The sequence below is a fragment of the Dendrobates tinctorius genome, unplaced genomic scaffold, assembly GCF_039654945.1.
Source record: "Dendrobates tinctorius isolate UK_male_01 unplaced genomic scaffold, ASM3965494v1 ptg000076l, whole genome shotgun sequence".
Lineage (NCBI taxonomy): Eukaryota > Metazoa > Chordata > Amphibia > Anura > Dendrobatidae > Dendrobates > Dendrobates tinctorius.
Genome location: NW_027361744.1, coordinates 8846125 through 8873942, shown reverse-complemented (window position 1 = coordinate 8873942; position 27818 = coordinate 8846125).

Below are 27818 nucleotides of genomic sequence, written 5' to 3'. Positions count from 1 at the left end.
AAGGATGAGTTTGCATCTACTTTACTTTTGGAGAAAATTCAAAACATTCATTATTCAATAGAGCCCAAAAGCAAAAATCAGGTTTTGAATGAAGAATCACATTTCTTGGTAGAATCATGCAGGATTGAAATTTTTGATGGTTTTTTACTCCTCTCAACAGCCCAAACAAGTTTCTAAAAGGATGAGTTTGCAACTACTTTACTTTTCGAGAAAATTCAAAACATTCATTATTCAATAGGGCCCAAATATGAATTAATTCAAAATTGAACTGTAAATTTCAAAGTTGGAAGGCCACAAGAGGGGGACAATGTTTCAAAAATGAAACGACATATCATTGCATGAGGGACGTGGTAGGAATTGAATGCTTGAATTAAGACTGGGGAAGTACTGAGGGGAAGGGGCTGCAGGCCTTGTAGCAGGTGGCTGTGCAGAAATGTAGCTATCCAAAGCCAAACACATTACTGCAGCTTGTCACACCTGTACCTACCAAGCAGCAAAGGCCAAGATAGATCGTTATTTTACTGGCAGATTGAATACAGTGCAATGCCTCCCATATAGAGGTGAATAAGAGTAGTAGTAGTAGTAGTAGAAGAGTTGGTCAAGTTAAATCAAGGCTAAGGAATTGGAAATGTGCAACTTGGACCAAGAAAAACTAATTACAGAGCAACGACATTTGAAAAAAGCATTCAAATCATGCTTTGAAAACAGTACTTGTGTATCCCAATTTAAATGCAATCTGTCTTTGGAAACCGCTTAAGAGAGTGAGTGCACCATTCTCAGAGGAACTGCAGATACTGAAATGATGCGTGGAGTGAAGTGAGCAAGCTATTTTTCCATCTCCCTGGCGAGCATCGCCCACCTGTCTGCTCAGGCTCCCTCAGCAGACTGAAGCTGACTACTACTGAGCAGCTGCTACAGACTGTGGGCTGCCCATTGTGACACGTGGTCCCATTGTGACACGTGGTCCCATTGTTCCAGGAATAGAACACATCCAAGCATTGTGTTCTATGAATGGCATGATTCCTATCACAGTGTTCCATGGATGGAACACATCCTATTTACTGCAGGCAAGCAGCGCACCTAGCTGCTGCTGCTGCTGTTTTTCTACTCCTCTCATGAGCCCAAACAAGACTCTAAAAGGATGAGTTTGCAACTACTTTACTTTTGGAGAAAATTCAAAACATTCATTATTCAATAGAGCCCACTTGCAAAAACCAGCGTTTTGAATGAAGAATCACATTTCTTGGTAGAATCATGCAGGATTTAAATTTTTGATGGTTTTTTACTCCTCTCAACAGCACAAACAAGTTTCTAAAAGGATGAGTTTGCAACTACTTTACTTTTGGAGAAAATTCAAAACATTCATTATTCAATAGGGCCCAAAATATCAAAAACCAGCGGTTTGAATGAACACACATTTCTTGGTAGAATCGTGCAGGACTGAAATTTTTGATGTTTTTCTACTCCTCTCATGAGCCCAAACAAGTCTCTAAAAGGATGAGTTTGCAACTACTTTACTTTTGGAGAAAATTCAAAACATTCATTATTCATTCGAGCCCAATAGCAAAAACCAGCGTTTTGAATGAAGAATCACATTTCTTGGTAGAATCATGCAGGATTGAAATTTTTGATGGTTTTTTACTCCTCTCAACAGCCCAAACAAGTTTCTAAAAGGATGAGTTTGCAACTACTTTACTTTTGGAGAAAATTCAAAACATTCATTATTCAATAGGGCCCAAACTATCAAAAACCAGCGGTTTCAATGAACACACATTTCTTGGTAGAATCATGCAGGACTGAAATTTTTGATGTTTTTCTACTCCTCTCATGAGCCCAAACAAGTCTCTAAAAGCATGAGTTTGCAACTACTTTACTTTTGGAGAAAATTCAAAACATTCATTATTCAATAGAGCCCAATAGCAAAAACCAGCGTTTTGAATGAAGAATCACATTTCTTGGTAGAATCATGCAGGATTGAAATTTTTGATGGTTTTTTACTCCTCTCAACAGCCCAAACAAGTTTCTAAAAGGATGAGTTTGCAACTACTTTACTTTTGGAGAAAATTCAAAACATTCATTATTCAATAGGGCCCAAACTATCAAAAACCAGCGGTTTCAATGAACACACATTTCTTGGTAGAATCATGCAGGACTGAAATTTTTGATGTTTTTCTACTCCTCTCATGAGCCCAAACAAGTCTCTAAAAGCATGAGTTTGCAACTACTTTACTTTTGGAGAAAATTCAAAACATTCATTATTCAATAGAGCCCAATAGCAAAAACCAGCGTTTTGAATGAAGAATCACATTTCTTGGTAGAATCATGCAGGATTGAAATTTTTGATGGTTTTTTACTCCTCTCAACAGCCCAAACAAGTTTCTAAAAGGATGAGTTTGCAACTACTTTACTTTTGGAGAAAATTCAAAACATTCATTATTCAATAGGGCCCAAACTATCAAAAACCAGCGGTTTCAATGAACACACATTTCTTGGTAGAATCATGCAGGACTGAAATTTTTGATGTTTTTCTACTCCTCTCATGAGCCCAAACAAGTCTCTAAAAGCATGAGTTTGCAACTACTTTACTTTTGGAGAAAATTCAAAACATTCATTATTCAATAGGGCCCAAACTATCAAAAACCAGCGGTTTGAAAGAACACACATTTCTTGGTAGAATCATGCAGGACTGAAATTTTTGATGTTTTTCTACTCCTCTCATGAGCCCAAACAAGTCTCTAAAAGCATGAGTTTGCAACTACTTTACTTTTGGAGAAAATTCAAAACATTCACTATTCAATAGAGCCCAATAGCAAAAATCAGGTTTTGAATGAAGAATCATATTTCTTGGTAAAATCATGCAGAATTGAAATTTTTGATGGTTTTTTACTCCTCTCAACAGCCCAAACAAGTTTCTAAAAGGATGAGTTTGCAACTACTTTACTTTTGGAGAAAATTCAAAACATTCATTATTCAATAGGGCCGAAACTATCAAAAACCAGCGGTTTCAATGAACACACATTTCTTGGTAGAATCATGCAGGACTGAAATTTTTGATGTTTTTCTACTCCTCTCATGAGCCCAAACAAGTCTCTAAAAGCATGAGTTTGCAACTACTTTACTTTTGGAGAAAATTCAAAACATTCATTATTCAATAGAGCCCAATAGCAAAAACCAGCGTTTTGAATGAAGAATCACATTTCTTGGTAGAATCATGCAGGATTGAAATTTTTGATGGTTTTTTACTCCTCTCAACAGCCCAAACAAGTTTCTAAAAGGATGAGTTTGCAACTACTTTACTTTTGGAGAAAATTCAAAACATTCATTATTCAATAGGGCCCAAACTATCAAAAACCAGCGGTTTCAATGAACACACATTTCTTGGTAGAATCATGCAGGACTGAAATTTTTGATGTTTTTCTACTCCTCTCATGAGCCCAAACAAGTCTCTAAAAGCATGAGTTTGCAACTACTTTACTTTTGGAGAAAATTCAAAACATTCATTATTCAATAGGGCCCAAACTATCAAAAACCAGCGGTTTGAATGAACACACATTTCTTGGTAGAATCATGCAGGACTGAAATTTTTGATGTTTTCCTACTCCTCTCAACAGCCCAAACAAGTTTCTAAAAGGATGAGTTTGCAACTACTTTACTTTTGGAGAAAATTCAAAACATTCATTATTCAATAGGGCCCAAACTATCAAAAACCAGCGGTTTTTGATAGTTTGGGCCCTATTGAATAATGAATGTTTTGAATTTTCTCCAAAAGTAAAGTAGTTGCAAACTCATCCTTTTAGAAACTTGTTTGGGCTGTTGAGAGGAGTAAAAAACCATCAAAAATTTCAATCCTGCATGATTCTACCAAGAAATGTGATTCTTCATTCAAAACGCTGGTTTTTGCTATTGGGCTCTATTGAATAATGAATGTTTTGAATTTTCTCCAAAAGTAAAGTAGTTGCAAACTCATGCTTTTAGAGACTTGTTTGGGCTCATGAGAGGAGTAGAAAAACATCAAAAATTTCAGTCCTGCATGATTCTACCAAGAAATGTGTGTTCATTGAAACCGCTGGTTTTTGATAGTTTGGGCCCTATTGAATAATGAATGTTTTGAATTTTCTCCAAAAGTAAAGTAGTTGCAAACTCATCCTTTTAGAAACTTGTTTGGGCTGTTGAGAGGAGTAAAAAACCATCAAAAATTTCAATCCTGCATGATTCTACCAAGAAATGTGATTCTTCATTCAAAACACTGGTTTTTGCTATTGGGCTCTATTGAATAATGAATGTTTTGAATTTTCTCCAAAAGTAAAGTAGTTGCAAACTCATGCTTTTAGAGACTTGTTTGGGCTCATGAGAGGAGTAGAAAAACATCAAAAATTTCAGTCCTGCATGATTCTACCAAGAAATGTGTGTTCATTGAAACCGCTGGTTTTTGATAGTTTCGGCCCTATTGAATAATGAATGTTTTGAATTTTCTCCAAAAGTAAAGTAGTTGCAAACTCATCCTTTTAGAAACTTGTTTGGGCTGTTGAGAGGAGTAAAAAACCATCAAAAATTTCAATCCTGCATGATTTTACCAAGAAATGTGATTCTTCATTCAAAACCTGATTTTTGCTATTGGGCTCTATTGAATAGTGAATGTTTTGAATTTTCTCCAAAAGTAAAGTAGTTGCAAACTCATGCTTTTAGAGACTTGTTTGGGCTCATGAGAGGAGTAGAAAAACATCAAAAATTTCAGTCCTGCATGATTCTACCAAGAAATGTGTGTTCATTGAAACCGCTGGTTTTTGATAGTTTGGGCCCTATTGAATAATGAATGTTTTGAATTTTCTCCAAAAGTAAAGTAGTTGCAAACTCATCCTTTTAGAAACTTGTTTGGGCTGTTGAGAGGAGTAAAAAACCATCAAAAATTTCAATCCTGCATGATTTTACCAAGAAATGTGATTCTTCATTCAAAACCTGATTTTTGCTATTGGGCTCTATTGAATAGTGAATGTTTTGAATTTTCTCCAAAAGTAAAGTAGTTGCAAACTCATGCTTTTAGAGACTTGTTTGGGCTCATGAGATGAGTAGAAAAACATCAAAAATTTCAGTCCTGCATGATTCTACCAAGACATGTGTGTTCATTGAAACGGCTGGTTTTTGATAGTTTGGGCCCTATTGAATAATGAATGTTTTGAATTTTCTCCAAAAGTAAAGTAGTTGCAAACTCATCCTTTTAGAAACTTGTTTGGGCTGTTGAGAGGAGTAAAAAACCATCAAAAATTTCAATCCTGCATGATTCTACCAAGAAATGTGATTCTTCATTCAAAACGCTGGTTTTTGCTATTGGGCTCTATTGAATAATGAATGTTTTGAATTTTCTCCAAAAGTAAAGTAGTTGCAAACTCATGCTTTTAGAGACTTGTTTGGGCTCATGAGAGGAGTAGAAAAACATCAAAAATTTCAGTCCTGCATGATTCTACCAAGAAATGTGTGTTCATTGAAACCGCTGGTTTTTGATAGTTTGGGCCCTATTGAATAATGAATGTTTTGAATTTTCTCCAAAAGTAAAGTAGTTGCAAACTCATGCTTTTAGAGACTTGTTTGGGCTCATGAGAGGAGTAGAAAAACATCAAAAATTTCAGTCCTGCATGATTCTACCAAGAAATGTGTGTTCATTGAAACCGCTGGTTTTTGATAGTTTGGGCCCTATTGAATAATGAATGTTTTGAATTTTCTCCAAAAGTAAAGTAGTTGCAAACTCATCCTTTTAGAAACTTGTTTGGGCTGTTGAGAGGAGTAAAAAACCATCAAAAATTTCAATCCTGCATGATTCTACCAAGAAATGTGATTCTTCATTCAAAACGCTGGTTTTTGCTATTGGGCTCTATTGAATAATGAATGTTTTGAATTTTCTCCAAAAGTAAAGTAGTTGCAAACTCATGCTTTTAGAGACTTGTTTGGGCTCATGAGAGGAGTAGAAAAACATCAAAAATTTCAGTCCTGCATGATTCTACCAAGAAATGTGTGTTCATTGAAACCGCTGGTTTTTGATAGTTTGGGCCATATTGAATAATGAATGTTTTGAATTTTCTCCAAAAGTAAAGTAGTTGCAAACTCATCCTATTAGAAACTTGTTTGGGCTGTTGAGAGGAGTAAAAAACCATCAAAAATTTCAATCCTGCATGATTTTACCAAGAAATGTGATTCTTCATTCAAAACCTGATTTTTGCTATTGGGCTCTATTGAATAGTGAATGTTTTGAATTTTCTCCAAAAGTAAAGTAGTTGCAAACTCATGCTTTTAGAGACTTGTTTGGGCTCATGAGAGGAGTAGAAAAACATCAAAAATTTCAGTCCTGCATGATTCTACCAAGAAATGTGTGTTCATTGAAACCGCTGGTTTTTGATAGTTTGGGCCCTATTGAATAATGAATGTTTTGAATTTTCTCCAAAAGTAAAGAAGTTGCAAACTCATCCTTTTAGAAACTTGTTTGGGCTGTTGAGAGGAGTAAAAAACCATCAAAAATTTCAATCCTGCATGATTCTACCAAGAAATGTGATTCTTCATTCAAAACGCTGGTTTTTGCTATTGGGCTCTAATGAATAATGAATGTTTTGAATTTTCTCCAAAAGTAAAGTAGTTGCAAACTCATGCTTTTAGAGACTTGTTTGGGCTCATGAGAGGAGTAGAAAAACATCAAAAATTTCAGTCCTGCATGATTCTACCAAGAAATGTGTGTTCATTGAAACCGCTGGTTTTTGATAGTTTGGGCCCTATTGAATAATGAATGTTTTGAATTTTCTCCAAAAGTAAAGTAGTTGCAAACTCATCCTTTTAGAAACTTGTTTGGGCTGTTGAGAGGAGTAAAAAACCATCAAAAATTTCAATCCTGCATGATTCTACCAAGAAATGTGATTCTTCATTCAAAACGCTGGTTTTTCCTATTGGGCTCTATTGAATAATGAATGTTTTGAATTTTCTCCAGAAGTAAAGTAGTTGCAAACTCATGCTTTTAGAGACTTGTTTGGGCTCATGAGAGGAGTAGAAAAACATCAAAAATTTCAGTCCTGCATGATTCTACCAAGAAATGTGTGTTCATTGAAACCGCTGGTTTTTGATAGTTTGGGCCCTATTGAATAATGAATGTTTTGAATTTTCTCCAAAAGTAAAGTAGTTGCAAACTCATCCTTTTAGAAACTTGTTTGGGCTGTTGAGAGGAGTAAAAAACCATCAAAAATTTCAATCCTGCATGATTCTACCAAGAAATGTGATTCTTCATTCAAAACGCTGTTTTTTGCTATTGGGCTCTATTGAATAATGAATGTTTTGAATTTTCTCCAAAAGTAAAGTAGTTGCAAACTCATGCTTTTAGAGACTTGTTTGGGCTCATGAGAGGAGTAGAAAAACATCAAAAATTTCAGTCCTGCATGACTCTACCAAGAAATGTGTGTTCATTGAAACCGCTGGTTTTTGATAGTTTGGGCCCTATTGAATAATGAATGTTTTGAATTTTCTCCAAAAGTAAAGTAGTTGCAAACTCATCCTTTTAGAAACTTGTTTGGGCTGTTGAGAGGAGTAAAAAACCATCAAAAATTTCAATCCTGCAAGATTTTACCAAGAAATGTGATTCTTCATTCAAAACCTGATTTTTGCTATTGGGCTCTATTGAATAGTGAATGTTTTGAATTTTCTCCAAAAGTAAAGTAGTTGCAAACTCATGCTTTTAGAGACTAGTTTGGGCTCATGAGAGGAGTAGAAAAACATCAAAAATTTCAGTCCTGCATGATTCTACCAAGAAATGTGTGTTCATTGAAACCGCTGGTTTTTGATAGTTTGGGCCCTATTGAATAATGAATGTTTTGAATTTTCTCCAAAAGTAAAGTAGTTGCAAACTCATCCTTTTAGAAACTTGTTTGGGCTGTTGAGAGGAGTAAAAAACCATCAAAAATTTCAATCCTGCATGATTCTACCAAGAAATGTGATTCTTCATTCAAAACCTGATTTTTGCTATTGGGCTCTATTGAATAGTGAATGTTTTGAATTTTCTCCAAAAGTAAAGTAGTTGCAAACTCATGCTTTTAGAGACTTGTTTGGGCTCATGAGATGAGTAGAAAAACATCAAAAATTTCAGTCCTGCATGATTCTACCAAGACATGTGTGTTCATTGAAACGGCTGGTTTTTGATAGTTTGGGCCCTATTGAATAATGAATGTTTTGAATTTTCTCCAAAAGTAAAGTAGTTGCAAACTCATCCTTTTAGAAACTTGTTTGGGCTGTTGAGAGGAGTAAAAAACCATCAAAAATTTCAATCCTGCATGATTCTACCAAGAAATGTGATTCTTCATTCAAAACGCTGGTTTTTGCTATTGGGCTCTATTTGAATAATGAATGTTTTGAATTTTCTCCAAAAGTAAAGTAGTTGCAAACTCATGCTTTTAGAGACTTGTTTGGGCTCATGAGAGGAGTAGAAAAACATCAAAAATTTCAGTCCTGCATGATTCTACCAAGAAATGTGTGTTCATTGAAACCGCTGGTTTTTTAAAGTTTGGGCCCTATTGAATAATGAATGTTTTGAATTTTCTCCAAAAGTAAAGTAGTTGCAAACTCATCCTTTTAGAAACTTGTTTGGGCTGTTGAGAGGAGTAAAAAACCATCAAAAATTTCAATCCTGCATGATTCTACCAAGAAATGTGATTCTTCATTCAAAACGCTGGTTTTTGCTATTGGGCTCTATTGAATAATGAATGTTTTGAATTTTCTCCAAAAGTAAAGTAGTTGCAAACTCATGCTTTTAGAGACTTGTTTGGGCTCATGAGAGGAGTAGAAAAACATCAAAAATTTCAGTCCTGCATGATTCTACCAAGAAATGTGTGTTCATTGAAACCGCTGGTTTTTGATAGTTTGGGCCATATTGAATAATGAATGTTTTGAATTTTCTCCAAAAGTAAAGTAGTTGCAAACTCATCCTATTAGAAACTTGTTTGGGCTCTTGAGAGGAGTAAAAAACCATCAAAAATTTCAATCCTGCATGATTTTACCAAGAAATGTGATTCTTCATTCAAAACCTGATTTTTGCTATTGGGCTCTATTGAATAGTGAATGTTTTGAATTTTCTCCAAAAGTAAAGTAGTTGCAAACTCATGCTTTTAGAGACTTGTTTGGGCTCATGAGAGGAGTAGAAAAACATCAAAAATTTCAGTCCTGCATGATTCTACCAAGAAATGTGTGTTCATTGAAACCGCTGGTTTTTGATAGTTTGGGCCCTATTGAATAATGAATGTTTTGAATTTTCTCCAAAAGTAAAGAAGTTGCAAACTCATCCTTTTAGAAACTTGTTTGGGCTGTTGAGAGGAGTAAAAAACCATCAAAAATTTCAATCCTGCATGATTCTACCAAGAAATGTGATTCTTCATTCAAAACGCTGGTTTTTGCTATTGGGCTCTATTGAATAATGAATGTTTTGAATTTTCTCCAAAAGTAAAGTAGTTGCAAACTCATGCTTTTAGAGACTTGTTTGGGCTCATGAGAGGAGTAGAAAAACATCAAAAATTTCAGTCCTGCATGATTCTACCAAGAAATGTGTGTTCATTGAAACCGCTGGTTATTGATAGTTTGGGCCCTATTGAATAATGAATGTTTTGAATTTTCTCCAAAAGTAAAGTAGTTGCAAACTCATCCTTTTAGAAACTTGTTTGGGCTGTTGAGAGGAGTAAAAAACCATCAAAAATTTCAATCCTGCATGATTCTACCAAGAAATGTGATTCTTCATTCAAAACGCTGGTTTTTCCTATTGGGCTCTATTGAATAATGAATGTTTTGAATTTTCTCCAGAAGTAAAGTAGTTGCAAACTCATGCTTTTAGAGACTTGTTTGGGCTCATGAGAGGAGTAGAAAAACATCAAAAATTTCAGTCCTGCATGATTCTACCAAGAAATGTGTGTTCATTGAAACCGCTGGTTTTTGATAGTTTGGGCCCTATTGAATAATGAATGTTTTGAATTTTCTCCAAAAGTAAAGTAGTTGCAAACTCATCCTTTTAGAAACTTGTTTGGGCTGTTGAGAGGAGTAAAAAACCATCAAAAATTTCAATCCTGCATGATTCTACCAAGAAATGTGATTCTTCATTCAAAACGCTGTTTTTTGCTATTGGGCTCTATTGAATAATGAATGTTTTGAATTTTCTCCAAAAGTAAAGTAGTTGCAAACTCATGCTTTTAGAGACTTGTTTGGGCTCATGAGAGGAGTAGAAAAACATCAAAAATTTCAGTCCTGCATGATTCTACCAAGAAATGTGTGTTCATTGAAACCGCTGGTTTTTGATAGTTTCGGCCCTATTGAATAATGAATGTTTTGAATTTTCTCCAAAAGTAAAGTAGTTGCAAACTCATCCTTTTAGAAACTTGTTTGGGCTGTTGAGAGGAGTAAAAAACCATCAAAAATTTCAATCCTGCATGATTCTACCAAGAAATGTGATTCTTCATTCAAAACCTGATTTTTGCTATTGGGCTCTATTGAATAGTGAATGTTTTGAATTTTCTCCAAAAGTAAAGTAGTTGCAAACTCATGCTTTTAGAGACTTGTTTGGGCTCATGAGATGAGTAGAAAAACATCAAAAATTTCAGTCCTGCATGATTCTACCAAGACATGTGTGTTCATTGAAACGGCTGGTTTTTGATAGTTTGGGCCCTATTGAATAATGAATGTTTTGAATTTTCTCCAAAAGTAAAGTAGTTGCAAACTCATCCTTTTAGAAACTTGTTTGGGCTGTTGAGAGGAGTAAAAAACCATCAAAAATTTCAATCCTGCATGATTCTACCAAGAAATGTGATTCTTCATTCAAAACGCTGGTTTTTGCTATTGGGCTCTATTGAATAATGAATGTTTTGAATTTTCTCCAAAAGTAAAGTAGTTGCAAACTCATGCTTTTAGAGACTTGTTTGGGCTCATGAGAGGAGTAGAAAAACATCAAAAATTTCAGTCCTGCATGATTCTACCAAGAAATGTGTGTTCATTGAAACCGCTGGTTTTTTAAAGTTTGGGCCCTATTGAATAATGAATGTTTTGAATTTTCTCCAAAAGTAAAGTAGTTGCAAACTCATCCTTTTAGAAACTTGTTTGGGCTGTTGAGAGGAGTAAAAAACCATCAAAAATTTCAATCCTGCATGATTCTACCAAGAAATGTGATTCTTCATTCAAAACGCTGGTTTTTGCTATTGGGCTCTATTGAATAATGAATGTTTTGAATTTTCTCCAAAAGTAAAGTAGTTGCAAACTCATGCTTTTAGAGACTTGTTTGGGCTCATGAGAGGAGTAGAAAAACATCAAAAATTTCAGTCCTGCATGATTCTACCAAGAAATGTGTGTTCATTGAAACCGCTGGTTTTTGATAGTTTGGGCCATATTGAATAATGAATGTTTTGAATTTTCTCCAAAAGTAAAGTAGTTGCAAACTCATCCTATTAGAAACTTGTTTGGGCTCTTGAGAGGAGTAAAAAACCATCAAAAATTTCAATCCTGCATGATTTTACCAAGAAATGTGATTCTTCATTCAAAACCTGATTTTTGCTATTGGGCTCTATTGAATAGTGAATGTTTTGAATTTTCTCCAAAAGTAAAGTAGTTGCAAACTCATGCTTTTAGAGACTTGTTTGGGCTCATGAGAGGAGTAGAAAAACATCAAAAATTTCAGTCCTGCATGATTCTACCAAGAAATGTGTGTTCATTGAAACCGCTGGTTTTTGATAGTTTGGGCCCTATTGAATAATGAATGTTTTGAATTTTCTCCAAAAGTAAAGAAGTTGCAAACTCATCCTTTTAGAAACTTGTTTGGGCTGTTGAGAGGAGTAAAAAACCATCAAAAATTTCAATCCTGCATGATTCTACCAAGAAATGTGATTCTTCATTCAAAACGCTGGTTTTTGCTATTGGGCTCTATTGAATAATGAATGTTTTGAATTTTCTCCAAAAGTAAAGTAGTTGCAAACTCATGCTTTTAGAGACTTGTTTGGGCTCATGAGAGGAGTAGAAAAACATCAAAAATTTCAGTCCTGCATGATTCTACCAAGAAATGTGTGTTCATTGAAACCGCTGGTTATTGATAGTTTGGGCCCTATTGAATAATGAATGTTTTGAATTTTCTCCAAAAGTAAAGTAGTTGCAAACTCATCCTTTTAGAAACTTGTTTGGGCTGTTGAGAGGAGTAAAAAACCATCAAAAATTTCAATCCTGCATGATTCTACCAAGAAATGTGATTCTTCATTCAAAACGCTGGTTTTTCCTATTGGGCTCTATTGAATAATGAATGTTTTGAATTTTCTCCAGAAGTAAAGTAGTTGCAAACTCATGCTTTTAGAGACTTGTTTGGGCTCATGAGAGGAGTAGAAAAACATCAAAAATTTCAGTCCTGCATGATTCTACCAAGAAATGTGTGTTCATTGAAACCGCTGGTTTTTGATAGTTTGGGCCCTATTGAATAATGAATGTTTTGAATTTTCTCCAAAAGTAAAGTAGTTGCAAACTCATCCTTTTAGAAACTTGTTTGGGCTGTTGAGAGGAGTAAAAAACCATCAAAAATTTCAATCCTGCATGATTCTACCAAGAAATGTGATTCTTCATTCAAAACGCTGTTTTTTGCTATTGGGCTCTATTGAATAATGAATGTTTTGAATTTTCTCCAAAAGTAAAGTAGTTGCAAACTCATGCTTTTAGAGACTTGTTTGGGCTCATGAGAGGAGTAGAAAAACATCAAAAATTTCAGTCCTGCATGATTCTACCAAGAAATGTGTGTTCATTGAAACCGCTGGTTTTTGATAGTTTGGGCCCTATTGAATAATGAATGTTTTGAATTTTCTCCAAAAGTAAAGTAGTTGCAAACTCATCCTTTTAGAAACTTGTTTGGGCTGTTGAGAGGAGTAAAAAACCATCAAAAATTTCAATCCTGCAAGATTTTACCAAGAAATGTGATTCTTCATTCAAAACCTGATTTTTGCTATTGGGCTCTATTGAATAGTGAATGTTTTGAATTTTCTCCAAAAGTAAAGTAGTTGCAAACTCATGCTTTTAGAGACTAGTTTGGGCTCATGAGAGGAGTAGAAAAACATCAAAAATTTCAGTCCTGCATGATTCTACCAAGAAATGTGTGTTCATTGAAACCGCTGGTTTTTGATAGTTTGGGCCCTATTGAATAATGAATGTTTTGAATTTTCTCCAAAAGTAAAGTAGTTGCAAACTCATCCTTTTAGAAACTTGTTTGGGCTGTTGAGAGGAGTAAAAAACCATCAAAAATTTCAATCCTGCATGATTCTACCAAGAAATGTGATTCTTCATTCAAAACCTGATTTTTGCTATTGGGCTCTATTGAATAGTGAATGTTTTGAATTTTCTCCAAAAGTAAAGTAGTTGCAAACTCATGCTTTTAGAGACTTGTTTGGGCTCATGAGATGAGTAGAAAAACATCAAAAATTTCAGTCCTGCATGATTCTACCAAGACATGTGTGTTCATTGAAACGGCTGGTTTTTGATAGTTTGGGCCCTATTGAATAATGAATGTTTTGAATTTTCTCCAAAAGTAAAGTAGTTGCAAACTCATCCTTTTAGAAACTTGTTTGGGCTGTTGAGAGGAGTAAAAAACCATCAAAAATTTCAATCCTGCATGATTCTACCAAGAAATGTGATTCTTCATTCAAAACGCTGGTTTTTGCTATTGGGCTCTATTGAATAATGAATGTTTTGAATTTTCTCCAAAAGTAAAGTAGTTGCAAACTCATGCTTTTAGAGACTTGTTTGGGCTCATGAGAGGAGTAGAAAAACATCAAAAATTTCAGTCCTGCATGATTCTACCAAGAAATGTGTGTTCATTGAAACCGCTGGTTTTTGATAGTTTGGGCCCTATTGAATAATGAATGTTTTGAATTTTCTCCAAAAGTAAAGTAGTTGCAAACTCATCCTTTTAGAAACTTGTTTGGGCTGTTGAGAGGAGTAAAAAACCATCAAAAATTTCAATCCTGCATGATTTTACCAAGAAATGTGATTCTTCATTCAAAACCTGATTTTTGCTATTGGGCTCTATTGAATAGTGAATGTTTTGAATTTTCTCCAAAAGTAAAGTAGTTGCAAACTCATGCTTTTAGAGACTTGTTTGGGCTCATGAGATGAGTAGAAAAACATCAAAAATTTCAGTCCTGCATGATTCTACCAAAACATGTGTGTTCATTGAAACGGCTGGTTTTTGATAGTTTGGGCCCTATTGAATAATGAATGTTTTGAATTTTCTCCAAAAGTAAAGTAGTTGCAAACTCATCCTTTTAGAAACTTGTTTGGGCTGTTGAGAGGAGTAAAAAACCATCAAAAATTTCAATCCTGCATGATTCTACCAAGAAATGTGATTCTTCATTCAAAACGCTGGTTTTTGCTATTGGGCTCTATTGAATAATGAATGTTTTGAATTTTCTCCAAAAGTAAAGTAGTTGCAAACTCATGCTTTTAGAGACTTGTTTGGGCTCATGAGAGGAGTAGAAAAACATCAAAAATTTCAGTCCTGCATGATTCTACCAAGAAATGAGTGTTCATTGAAACCGCTGGTTTTTGATAGTTTGGGCCCTATTGAATAATGAATGTTTTGAATTTTCTCCAAAAGTAAAGTAGTTGCAAACTCATGCTTTTAGAGACTTGTTTGGGCTCATGAGAGGAGTAGAAAAACATCAAAAATTTCAGTCCTGTATGATTCTACCAAGAAATGTGTGTTCATTGAAACCGCTGGTTTTTGATAGTTTGGGCCCTATTGAATAATGAATGTTTTGAATTTTCTCCAAAAGTAAAGTAGTTGCAAACTCATCCTTTTAGAAACTTGTTTGGGCTGTTGAGAGGAGTAAAAAACCATCAAAAATTTCAATCCTGCATGATTCTACCAAGAAATGTGATTCTTCATTCAAAACGCTGGTTTTTGCTATTGGGCTCTATTGAATAATGAATGTTTTGAATTTTCTCCAAAAGTAAAGTAGTTGCAAACTCATGCTTTTAGAGACTTGTTTGGGCTCATGAGAGGAGTAGAAAAACATCAAAAATTTCAGTCCTGCATGATTCTACCAAGAAATGTGTGTTCATTGAAACCGCTGGTTTTTGATAGTTTGGGCCCTATTGAATAATGAATGTTTTGAATTTTCTCCAAAAGTAAAGTAGTTGCAAACTCATCCTTTTAGAAACTTGTTTGGGCTGTTGAGAGGAGTAGAAAAACATCAAAAATTTCAGTCCTGCATGATTCTACCAAGAAATGTGTGTTCATTGAAACCGCTGGTTTTTGATAGTTTGGGCCCTATTGAATAATGAATGTTTTGAATTTTCTCCAAAAGTAAAGTAGTTGCAAACTCATCCTTTTAGAAACTTGTTTGGGCTGTTGAGAGGAGTAAAAAACCATCAAAAATTTCAATCCTGCATGATTTTACCAAGAAATGTGATTCTTCATTCAAAACCTGATTTTTGCTATTGGGCTCTATTGAATAGTGAATGTTTTGAATTTTCTCCAAAAGTAAAGTAGTTGCAAACTCATGCTTTTAGAGACTTGTTTGGGCTCATGAGAGGAGTAGAAAAACATCAAAAATTTCAGTCCTGCATGATTCTACCAAGAAATGTGTGTTCATTCAAACCGCTGGTTTTTGATAGTTTGGGCCCTATTGAATAATGAATGTTTTGAATTTTCTCCAAAAGTAAAGTAGTTGCAAACTCATGCTTTTAGAGACTAGTTTGGGCTCATGAGAGGAGTAGAAAAACATCAAAAATTTCAGTCCTGCATGATTCTACCAAGAAATGTGTGTTCATTGAAACCGCTGGTTTTTGATAGTTTGGGCCCTATTGAATAATGAATGTTTTGAATTTTCTCCAAAAGTAAAGTAGTTGCAAACTCATCCTTTTAGAAACTTGTTTGGGCTGTTGAGAGGAGTAAAAAACCATCAAAAATTTCAATCCTGCATGATTCTACCAAGAAATGTGATTCTTCATTCAAAACCTGATTTTTGCTATTGGGCTCTATTGAATAGTGAATGTTTTGAATTTTCTCCAAAAGTAAAGTAGTTGCAAACTCATGCTTTTAGAGACTTGTTTGGGCTCATGAGATGAGTAGAAAAACATCAAAAATTTCAGTCCTGCATGATTCTACCAAGACATGTGTGTTCATTGAAACGGCTGGTTTTTGATAGTTTGGGCCCTATTGAATAATGAATGTTTTGAATTTTCTCCAAAAGTAAAGTAGTTGCAAACTCATCCTTTTAGAAACTTGTTTGGGCTGTTGAGAGGAGTAAAAAACCATCAAAAATTTCAATCCTGCATGATTCTACCAAGAAATGTGATTCTTCATTCAAAACGCTGGTTTTTGCTATTGGGCTCTATTGAATAATGAATGTTTTGAATTTTCTCCAAAAGTAAAGTAGTTGCAAACTCATGCTTTTAGAGACTTGTTTGGGCTCATGAGAGGAGTAGAAAAACATCAAAAATTTCAGTCCTGCATGATTCTACCAAGAAATGTGTGTTCATTGAAACCGCTGGTTTTTGATAGTTTGGGCCCTATTGAATAATGAATGTTTTGAATTTTCTCCAAAAGTAAAGTAGTTGCAAACTCATCCTTTTAGAAACTTGTTTGGGCTGTTGAGAGGAGTAAAAAACCATCAAAAATTTCAATCCTGCATGATTCTACCAAGAAATGTGATTCTTCATTCAAAACGCTGGTTTTTGCTATTGGGCTCTATTGAATAATGAATGTTTTGAATTTTCTCCAAAAGTAAAGTAGTTGCAAACTCATGCTTTTAGAGACTTGTTTGGGCTCATGAGAGGAGTAGAAAAACATCAAAAATTTCAGTCCTGCATGATTCTACCAAGAAATGTGTGTTCATTGAAACCGCTGGTTTTTGATAGTTTGGGCCATATTGAATAATGAATGTTTTGAATTTTCTCCAAAAGTAAAGTAGTTGCAAACTCATCCTATTAGAAACTTGTTTGGGCTCTTGAGAGGAGTAAAAAACCATCAAAAATTTCAATCCTGCATGATTTTACCAAGAAATGTGATTCTTCATTCAAAACCTGATTTTTGCTATTGGGCTCTATTGAATAGTGAATGTTTTGAATTTTCTCCAAAAGTAAAGTAGTTGCAAACTCATGCTTTTAGAGACTTGTTTGGGCTCATGAGAGGAGTAGAAAAACATCAAAAATTTCAGTCCTGCATGATTCTACCAAGAAATGTGTGTTCATTGAAACCGCTGGTTTTTGATAGTTTGGGCCCTATTGAATAATGAATGTTTTGAATTTTCTCCAAAAGTAAAGAAGTTGCAAACTCATCCTTTTAGAAACTTGTTTGGGCTGTTGAGAGGAGTAAAAAACCATCAAAAATTTCAATCCTGCATGATTCTACCAAGAAATGTGATTCTTCATTCAAAACGCTGGTTTTTGCTATTGGGCTCTATTGAATAATGAATGTTTTGAATTTTCTCCAAAAGTAAAGTAGTTGCAAACTCATGCTTTTAGAGACTTGTTTGGGCTCATGAGAGGAGTAGAAAAACATCAAAAATTTCAGTCCTGCATGATTCTACCAAGAAATGTGTGTTCATTGAAACCGCTGGTTTTTGATAGTTTGGGCCCTATTGAATAATGAATGTTTTGAATTTTCTCCAAAAGTAAAGTAGTTGCAAACTCATCCTTTTAGAAACTTGTTTGGGCTGTTGAGAGGAGTAAAAAACCATCAAAAATTTCAATCCTGCATGATTCTACCAAGAAATGTGATTCTTCATTCAAAACGCTGTTTTTTCCTATTGGGCTCTATTGAATAATGAATGTTTTGAATTTTCTCCAGAAGTAAAGTAGTTGCAAACTCATGCTTTTAGAGACTTGTTTGGGCTCATGAGAGGAGTAGAAAAACATCAAAAATTTCAGTCCTGCATGATTCTACCAAGAAATGTGTGTTCATTGAAACCGCTGGTTTTTGATAGTTTGGGCCCTATTGAATAATGAATGTTTTGAATTTTCTCCAAAAGTAAAGTAGTTGCAAACTCATCCTTTTAGAAACTTGTTTGGGCTGTTGAGAGGAGTAAAAAACCATCAAAAATTTCAATCCTGCATGATTCTACCAAGAAATGTGATTCTTCATTCAAAACGCTGGTTTTTCCTATTGGGCTCTATTGAATAATGAATGTTTTGAATTTTCTCCAGAAGTAAAGTAGTTGCAAACTCATGCTTTTAGAGACTTGTTTGGGCTCATGAGAGGAGTAGAAAAACATCAAAAATTTCAGTCCTGCATGATTCTACCAAGAAATGTGTGTTCATTGAAACCGCTGGTTTTTGATAGTTTGGGCCCTATTGAATAATGAATGTTTTGAATTTTCTCCAAAAGTAAAGTAGTTGCAAACTCATCCTTTTAGAAACTTGTTTGGGCTGTTGAGAGGAGTAAAAAACCATCAAAAATTTCAATCCTGCATGATTCTACCAAGAAATGTGATTCTTCATTCAAAACGCTGTTTTTTGCTATTGGGCTCTATTGAATAATGAATGTTTTGAATTTTCTCCAAAAGTAAAGTAGTTGCAAACTCATGCTTTTAGAGACTTGTTTGGGCTCATGAGAGGAGTAGAAAAACATCAAAAATTTCAGTCCTGCATGATTCTACCAAGAAATGTGTGTTCATTGAAACCGCTGGTTTTTGATAGTTTGGGCCCTATTGAATAATGAATGTTTTGAATTTTCTCCAAAAGTAAAGTAGTTGCAAACTCATCCTTTTAGAAACTTGTTTGGGCTGTTGAGAGGAGTAAAAAACCATCAAAAATTTCAATCCTGCAAGATTTTACCAAGAAATGTGATTCTTCATTCAAAACCTGATTTTTGCTATTGGGCTCTATTGAATAGTGAATGTTTTGAATTTTCTCCAAAAGTAAAGTAGTTGCAAACTCATGCTTTTAGAGACTAGTTTGGGCTCATGAGAGGAGTAGAAAAACATCAAAAATTTCAGTCCTGCATGATTCTACCAAGAAATGTGTGTTCATTGAAACCGCTGGTTTTTGATAGTTTGGGCCCTATTGAATAATGAATGTTTTGAATTTTCTCCAAAAGTAAAGTAGTTGCAAACTCATCCTTTTAGAAACTTGTTTGGGCTGTTGAGAGGAGTAAAAAACCATCAAAAATTTCAATCCTGCATGATTCTACCAAGAAATGTGATTCTTCATTCAAAACCTGATTTTTGCTATTGGGCTCTATTGAATAGTGAATGTTTTGAATTTTCTCCAAAAGTAAAGTAGTTGCAAACTCATGCTTTTAGAGACTTGTTTGGGCTCATGAGATGAGTAGAAAAACATCAAAAATTTCAGTCCTGCATGATTCTACCAAGACATGTGTGTTCATTGAAACGGCTGGTTTTTGATAGTTTGGGCCCTATTGAATAATGAATGTTTTGAATTTTCTCCAAAAGTAAAGTAGTTGCAAACTCATCCTTTTAGAAACTTGTTTGGGCTGTTGAGAGGAGTAAAAAACCATCAAAAATTTCAATCCTGCATGATTCTACCAAGAAATGTGATTCTTCATTCAAAACGCTGGTTTTTGCTATTGGGCTCTATTGAATAATGAATGTTTTGAATTTTCTCCAAAAGTAAAGTAGTTGCAAACTCATGCTTTTAGAGACTTGTTTGGGCTCATGAGAGGAGTAGAAAAACATCAAAAATTTCAGTCCTGCATGATTCTACCAAGAAATGTGTGTTCATTGAAACCGCTGGTTTTTGATAGTTTGGGCCCTATTGAATAATGAATGTTTTGAATTTTCTCCAAAAGTAAAGTAGTTGCAAACTCATCCTTTTAGAAACTTGTTTGGGCTGTTGAGAGGAGTAAAAAACCATCAAAAATTTCAATCCTGCATGATTCTACCAAGAAATGTGATTCTTCATTCAAAACGCTGGTTTTTGCTATTGGGCTCTATTGAATAATGAATGTTTTGAATTTTCTCCAAAAGTAAAGTAGTTGCAAACTCATGCTTTTAGAGACTTGTTTGGGCTCATGAGAGGAGTAGAAAAACATCAAAAATTTCAGTCCTGCATGATTCTACCAAGAAATGTGTGTTCATTGAAACCGCTGGTTTTTGATAGTTTGGGCCATATTGAATAATGAATGTTTTGAATTTTCTCCAAAAGTAAAGTAGTTGCAAACTCATCCTATTAGAAACTTGTTTGGGCTCTTGAGAGGAGTAAAAAACCATCAAAAATTTCAATCCTGCATGATTTTACCAAGAAATGTGATTCTTCATTCAAAACCTGATTTTTGCTATTGGGCTCTATTGAATAGTGAATGTTTTGAATTTTCTCCAAAAGTAAAGTAGTTGCAAACTCATGCTTTTAGAGACTTGTTTGGGCTCATGAGAGGAGTAGAAAAACATCAAAAATTTCAGTCCTGCATGATTCTACCAAGAAATGTGTGTTCATTGAAACCGCTGGTTTTTGATAGTTTGGGCCCTATTGAATAATGAATGTTTTGAATTTTCTCCAAAAGTAAAGAAGTTGCAAACTCATCCTTTTAGAAACTTGTTTGGGCTGTTGAGAGGAGTAAAAAACCATAAAAAATTTCAATCCTGCATGATTCTACCAAGAAATGTGATTCTTCATTCAAAACGCTGGTTTTTGCTATTGGGCTCTATTGAATAATGAATGTTTTGAATTTTCTCCAAAAGTAAAGTAGTTGCAAACTCATGCTTTTAGAGACTTGTTTGGGCTCATGAGAGGAGTAGAAAAACATCAAAAATTTCAGTCCTGCATGATTCTACCAAGAAATGTGTGTTCATTGAAACCGCTGGTTTTTGATAGTTTGGGCCCTATTGAATAATGAATGTTTTGAATTTTCTCCAAAAGTAAAGTAGTTGCAAACTCATCCTTTTAGAAACTTGTTTGGGCTGTTGAGAGGAGTAAAAAACCATCAAAAATTTCAATCCTGCATGATTCTACCAAGAAATGTGATTCTTCATTCAAAACGCTGGTTTTTCCTATTGGGCTCTATTGAATAATGAATGTTTTGAATTTTCTCCAGAAGTAAAGTAGTTGCAAACTCATGCTTTTAGAGACTTGTTTGGGCTCATGAGAGGAGTAGAAAAACATCAAAAATTTCAGTCCTGCATGATTCTACCAAGAAATGTGTGTTCATTGAAACCGCTGGTTTTTGATAGTTTGGGCCCTATTGAATAATGAATGTTTTGAATTTTCTCCAAAAGTAAAGTAGTTGCAAACTCATGCTTTTAGAGACTTGTTTGGGCTCATGAGAGGAGTAGAAAAGGATTAGGAGTTTCTAAAAGGATGAGTTTGCAACTACTTTACTTTTGGAGAAAATTCAAAACATTCATTATTCAATAGGGCCCAAACTATCAAAAACCAGCGGTTTCAATGAACACACATTTCTTGGTAGAATCATGCAGGACTGAAATTTTTGATGTTTTTCTACTCCTCTCATGAGCCCAAACAAGTCTCTAAAAGCATGAGTTTGCAACTACTTTACTTTTGGAGAAAATTCAAAACATTCACTATTCAATAGAGCCCAATAGCAAAAATCAGGTTTTGAATGAAGAATCACATTTCTTGGTAAAATCATGCAGGATTGAAATTTTTGATGGTTTTTTACTCCTCTCAACAGCCCAAACAAGTTTCTAAAAGGATGAGTTTGCAACTACTTTACTTTTGGAGAAAATTCAAAACATTCATTATTCAATAGGGCCGAAACTATCAAAAACCAGCGGTTTCAATGAACACATATTTCTTGGTAGAATCATGCAGGACTGAAATTTTTGATGTTTTTCTACTCCTCTCATGAGCCCAAACAAGTCTCTAAAAGCATGAGTTTGCAACTACTTTACTTTTGGAGAAAATTCAAAACATTCATTATTCAATAGAGCCCAATAGCAAAAACCAGTGTTTTGAATGAAGAATCACATTTCTTGGTAGAATCATGCAGGATTGAAATTTTTGATGGTTTTTTACTCCTCTCAACAGCCCAAACAAGTTTCTAAAAGGATGAGTTTGCAACTACTTTACTTTTGGAGAAAATTCAAAACATTCATTATTCAATAGGGCCCAAACTATCAAAAACCAGCGGTTTCAATGAACACACATTTCTTGGTAGAATCATGCAGGACTGAAATTTTTGATGTTTTTCTACTCCTCTCATGAGCCCAAACAAGTCTCTAAAAGCATGAGTTTGCAACTACTTTACTTTTGGAGAAAATTCAAAACATTCATTATTCAATAGAGCCCAATAGCAAAAACCAGCGTTTTGAATGAAGAATCACATTTCTTGGTAGAATCATGCAGGATTGAAATTTTTGATGGTTTTTTACTCCTCTCAACAGCCCAAACAAGTTTCTAAAAGGATGAGTTTGCAACTACTTTACTTTTGGAGAAAATTCAAAACATTCATTATTCAATAGGGCCCAAACTATCAAAAACCAGCGGTTTCAATGAACACACATTTCTTGGTAGAATCATGCAGGACTGAAATTTTTGATGTTTTTCTACTCCTCTCATGAGCCCAAACAAGTCTCTAAAAGCATGAGTTTGCAACTACTTTACTTTTGGAGAAAATTCAAAACATTCATTATTCAATAGAGCCCAATAGCAAAAACCAGCGTTTTGAATGAAGAATCACATTTCTTGGTAGAATCATGCAGGATTGAAATTTTTGATGGTTTTTTACTCCTCTCAACAGCCCAAACAAGTTTCTAAAAGGATGAGTTTGCAACTACTTTACTTTTGGAGAAAATTCAAAACATTCATTATTCAATAGGGCCCAAACTATCAAAAACCAGCGGTTTCAATGAACACACATTTCTTGGTAGAATCATGCAGGACTGAAATTTTTGATGTTTTTCTACTCCTCTCATGAGCCCAAACAAGTCTCTAAAAGCATGAGTTTGCAACTACTTTACTTTTGGAGAAAATTCAAAACATTCATTATTCAATAGGGCCCAAACTATCAAAAACCAGCGGTTTGAATGAACACACATTTCTTGGTAGAATCATGCAGGACTGAAATTTTTGATGTTTTTCTACTCCTCTCATGAGCCCAAACAAGTCTCTAAAAGCATGAGTTTGCAACTACTTTACTTTTGGAGAAAATTCAAAACATTCACTATTCAATAGAGCCCAATAGCAAAAATCAGGTTTTGAATGAAGAATTATATTTCTTGGTAAAATCATGCAGAATTGAAATTTTTGATGGTTTTTTACTCCTCTCAACAGCCCAAACAAGTTTCTAAAAGGATGAGTTTGCAACTACTTTACTTTTGGAGAAAATTCAAAACATTCATTATTCAATAGGGCCCAAACTATCAAAAACCAGCGGTTTCAATGAACACACATTTCTTGGTAGAATCATGCAGGACTGAAATTTTTGATGTTTTTCTACTCCTCTCATGAGCCCAAACAAGTCTCTAAAAGCATGAGTTTGCAACTACTTTACTTTTGGAGAAAATTCAAAACATTCATTATTCAATAGAGCCCAATAGCAAAAACCAGCGTTTTGAATGAAGAATCACATTTCTTGGTAGAATCATGCAGGATTGAAATTTTTGATGGTTTTTTACTCCTCTCAACAGCCCAAACAAGTTTCTAAAAGGATGAGTTTGCAACTACTTTACTTTTGGAGAAAATTCAAAACATTCATTATTCAATAGGGCCCAAACTATCAAAAACCAGCGGTTTCAATGAACACACATTTCTTGGTAGAATCATGCAGGACTGAAATTTTTGATGTTTTTCTACTCCTCTCATGAGCCCAAACAAGTCTCTAAAAGCATGAGTTTGCAACTACTTTACTTTTGGAGAAAATTCAAAACATTCATTATTCAATAGGGCCCAAACTATCAAAAACCAGCGGTTTGAATGAACACACATTTCTTGGTAGAATCATGCAGGACTGAAATTTTTGATGTTTTCCTACTCCTCTCAACAGCCCAAACAAGTTTCTAAAAGGATGAGTTTGCAACTACTTTACTTTTGGAGAAAATTCAAAACATTCATTATTCAATAGGGCCCAAACTATCAAAAACCAGCGGTTTTTGATAGTTTGGGCCCTATTGAATAATGAATGTTTTGAATTTTCTCCAAAAGTAAAGTAGTTGCAAACTCATCCTTTTAGAAACTTGTTTGGGCTGTTGAGAGGAGTAAAAAACCATCAAAAATTTCAATCCTGCATGATTCTACCAAGAAATGTGATTCTTCATTCAAAACGCTGGTTTTTGCTATTGGGCTCTATTGAATAATGAATGTTTTGAATTTTCTCCAAAAGTAAAGTAGTTGCAAACTCATGCTTTTAGAGACTTGTTTGGGCTCATGAGAGGAGTAGAAAAACATCAAAAATTTCAGTCCTGCATGATTCTACCAAGAAATGTGTGTTCATTGAAACCGCTGGTTTTTGATAGTTTGGGCCCTATTGAATAATGAATGTTTTGAATTTTCTCCAAAAGTAAAGTAGTTGCAAACTCATCCTTTTAGAAACTTGTTTGGGCTGTTGAGAGGAGTAAAAAACCATCAAAAATTTCAATCCTGCATGATTCTACCAAGAAATGTGATTCTTCATTCAAAACGCTGGTTTTTGCTATTGGGCTCTATTGAATAATGAATGTTTTGAATTTTCTCCAAAAGTAAAGTAGTTGCAAACTCATGCTTTTAGAGACTTGTTTGGGCTCATGAGAGGAGTAGAAAAACATCAAAAATTTCAGTCCTGCATGATTCTACCAAGAAATGTGTGTTCATTGAAACCGCTGGTTTTTGATAGTTTGGGCCCTATTGAATAATGAATGTTTTGAATTTTCTCCAAAAGTAAAGTAGTTGCAAACTCATCCTTTTAGAAACTTGTTTGGGCTGTTGAGAGGAGTAAAAAACCATCAAAAATTTCAATCCTGCATGATTCTACCAAGAAATGTGATTCTTCATTCAAAACACTGGTTTTTGCTATTGGGCTCTATTGAATAATGAATGTTTTGAATTTTCTCCAAAAGTAAAGTAGTTGCAAACTCATGCTTTTAGAGACTTGTTTGGGCTCATGAGAGGAGTAGAAAAACATCAAAAATTTCAGTCCTGCATGATTCTACCAAGAAATGTGTGTTCATTGAAACCGCTGGTTTTTGATAGTTTCGGCCCTATTGAATAATGAATGTTTTGAATTTTCTCCAAAAGTAAAGTAGTTGCAAACTCATCCTTTTAGAAACTTGTTTGGGCTGTTGAGAGGAGTAAAAAACCATCAAAAATTTCAATCCTGCATGATTTTACCAAGAAATGTGATTCTTCATTCAAAACCTGATTTTTGCTATTGGGCTCTATTGAATAGTGAATGTTTTGAATTTTCTCCAAAAGTAAAGTAGTTGCAAACTCATGCTTTTAGAGACTTGTTTGGGCTCATGAGAGGAGTAGAAAAACATCAAAAATTTCAGTCCTGCATGATTCTACCAAGAAATGTGTGTTCATTGAAACCGCTGGTTTTTGATAGTTTGGGCCCTATTGAATAATGAATGTTTTGAATTTTCTCCAAAAGTAAAGTAGTTGCAAACTCATCCTTTTAGAAACTTGTTTGGGCTGTTGAGAGGAGTAAAAAACCATCAAAAATTTCAATCCTGCATGATTTTACCAAGAAATGTGATTCTTCATTCAAAACCTGATTTTTGCTATTGGGCTCTATTGAATAGTGAATGTTTTGAATTTTCTCCAAAAGTAAAGTAGTTGCAAACTCATGCTTTTAGAGACTTGTTTGGGCTCATGAGATGAGTAGAAAAACATCAAAAATTTCAGTCCTGCATGATTCTACCAAGACATGTGTGTTCATTGAAACGGCTGGTTTTTGATAGTTTGGGCCCTATTGAATAATGAATGTTTTGAATTTTCTCCAAAAGTAAAGTAGTTGCAAACTCATCCTTTTAGAAACTTGTTTGGGCTGTTGAGAGGAGTAAAAAACCATCAAAAATTTCAATCCTGCATGATTCTACCAAGAAATGTGATTCTTCATTCAAAACGCTGGTTTTTGCTATTGGGCTCTATTGAATAATGAATGTTTTGAATTTTCTCCAAAAGTAAAGTAGTTGCAAACTCATGCTTTTAGAGACTTGTTTGGGCTCATGAGAGGAGTAGAAAAACATCAAAAATTTCAGTCCTGCATGATTCTACCAAGAAATGTGTGTTCATTCAAACCGCTGGTTTTTGATAGTTTGGGCCCTATTGAATAATGAATGTTTTGAATTTTCTCCAAAAGTAAAGTAGTTGCAAACTCATGCTTTTAGAGACTTGTTTGGGCTCATGAGAGGAGTAGAAAAACATCAAAAATTTCAGTCCTGCATGATTCTACCAAGAAATGTGTGTTCATTGAAACCGCTGGTTTTTGATAGTTTGGGCCATATTGAATAATGAATGTTTTGAATTTTCTCCAAAAGTAAAGTAGTTGCAAACTCATCCTATTAGAAACTTGTTTGGGCTGTTGAGAGGAGTAAAAAACCATCAAAAATTTCAATCCTGCATGATTTTACCAAGAAATGTGATTCTTCATTCAAAACCTGATTTTTGCTATTGGGCTCTATTGAATAGTGAATGTTTTGAATTTTCTCCAAAAGTAAAGTAGTTGCAAACTCATGCTTTTAGAGACTTGTTTGGGCTCATGAGAGGAGTAGAAAAACATCAAAAATTTCAGTCCTGCATGATTCTACCAAGAAATGTGTGTTCATTGAAACCGCTGGTTTTTGATAGTTTGGGCCCTATTGAATAATGAATGTTTTGAATTTTCTCCAAAAGTAAAGAAGTTGCAAACTCATCCTTTTAGAAACTTGTTTGGGCTGTTGAGAGGAGTAAAAAACCATCAAAAATTTCAATCCTGCATGATTCTACCAAGAAATGTGATTCTTCATTCAAAACGCTGGTTTTTGCTATTGGGCTCTATTGAATAATGAATGTTTTGAATTTTCTCCAAAAGTAAAGTAGTTGCAAACTCATGCTTTTAGAGACTTGTTTGGGCTCATGAGAGGAGTAGAAAAACATCAAAAATTTCAGTCCTGCATGATTCTACCAAGAAATGTGTGTTCATTGAAACCGCTGGTTTTTGATAGTTTGGGCCCTATTGAATAATGAATGTTTTGAATTTTCTCCAAAAGTAAAGTAGTTGCAAACTCATCCTTTTAGAAACTTGTTTGGGCTGTTGAGAGGAGTAAAAAACCATCAAAAATTTCAATCCTGCATGATTCTACCAAGAAATGTGATTCTTCATTCAAAACGCTGGTTTTTGCTATTGGGCTCTATTGAATAATGAATGTTTTGAATTTTCTCCAAAAGTAAAGTAGTTGCAAACTCATGCTTTTAGAGACTTGTTTGGGCTCATGAGAGGAGTAGAAAAACATCAAAAATTTCAGTCCTGCATGATTCTACCAAGAAATGAGTGTTCATTGAAACCGCTGGTTTTTGATAGTTTGGGCCCTATTGAATAATGAATGTTTTGAATTTTCTCCAAAAGTAAAGTAGTTGCAAACTCATGCTTTTAGAGACTTGTTTGGGCTCATGAGAGGAGTAGAAAAACATCAAAAATTTCAGTCCTGTATGATTCTACCAAGAAATGTGTGTTCATTGAAACCGCTGGTTTTTGATAGTTTGGGCCCTATTGAATAATGAATGTTTTGAATTTTCTCCAAAAGTAAAGTAGTTGCAAACTCATCCTTTTAGAAACTTGTTTGGGCTGTTGAGAGGAGTAAAAAACCATCAAAAATTTCAATCCTGCATGATTCTACCAAGAAATGTGATTCTTCATTCAAAACGCTGGTTTTTGCTATTGGGCTCTATTGAATAATGAATGTTTTGAATTTTCTCCAAAA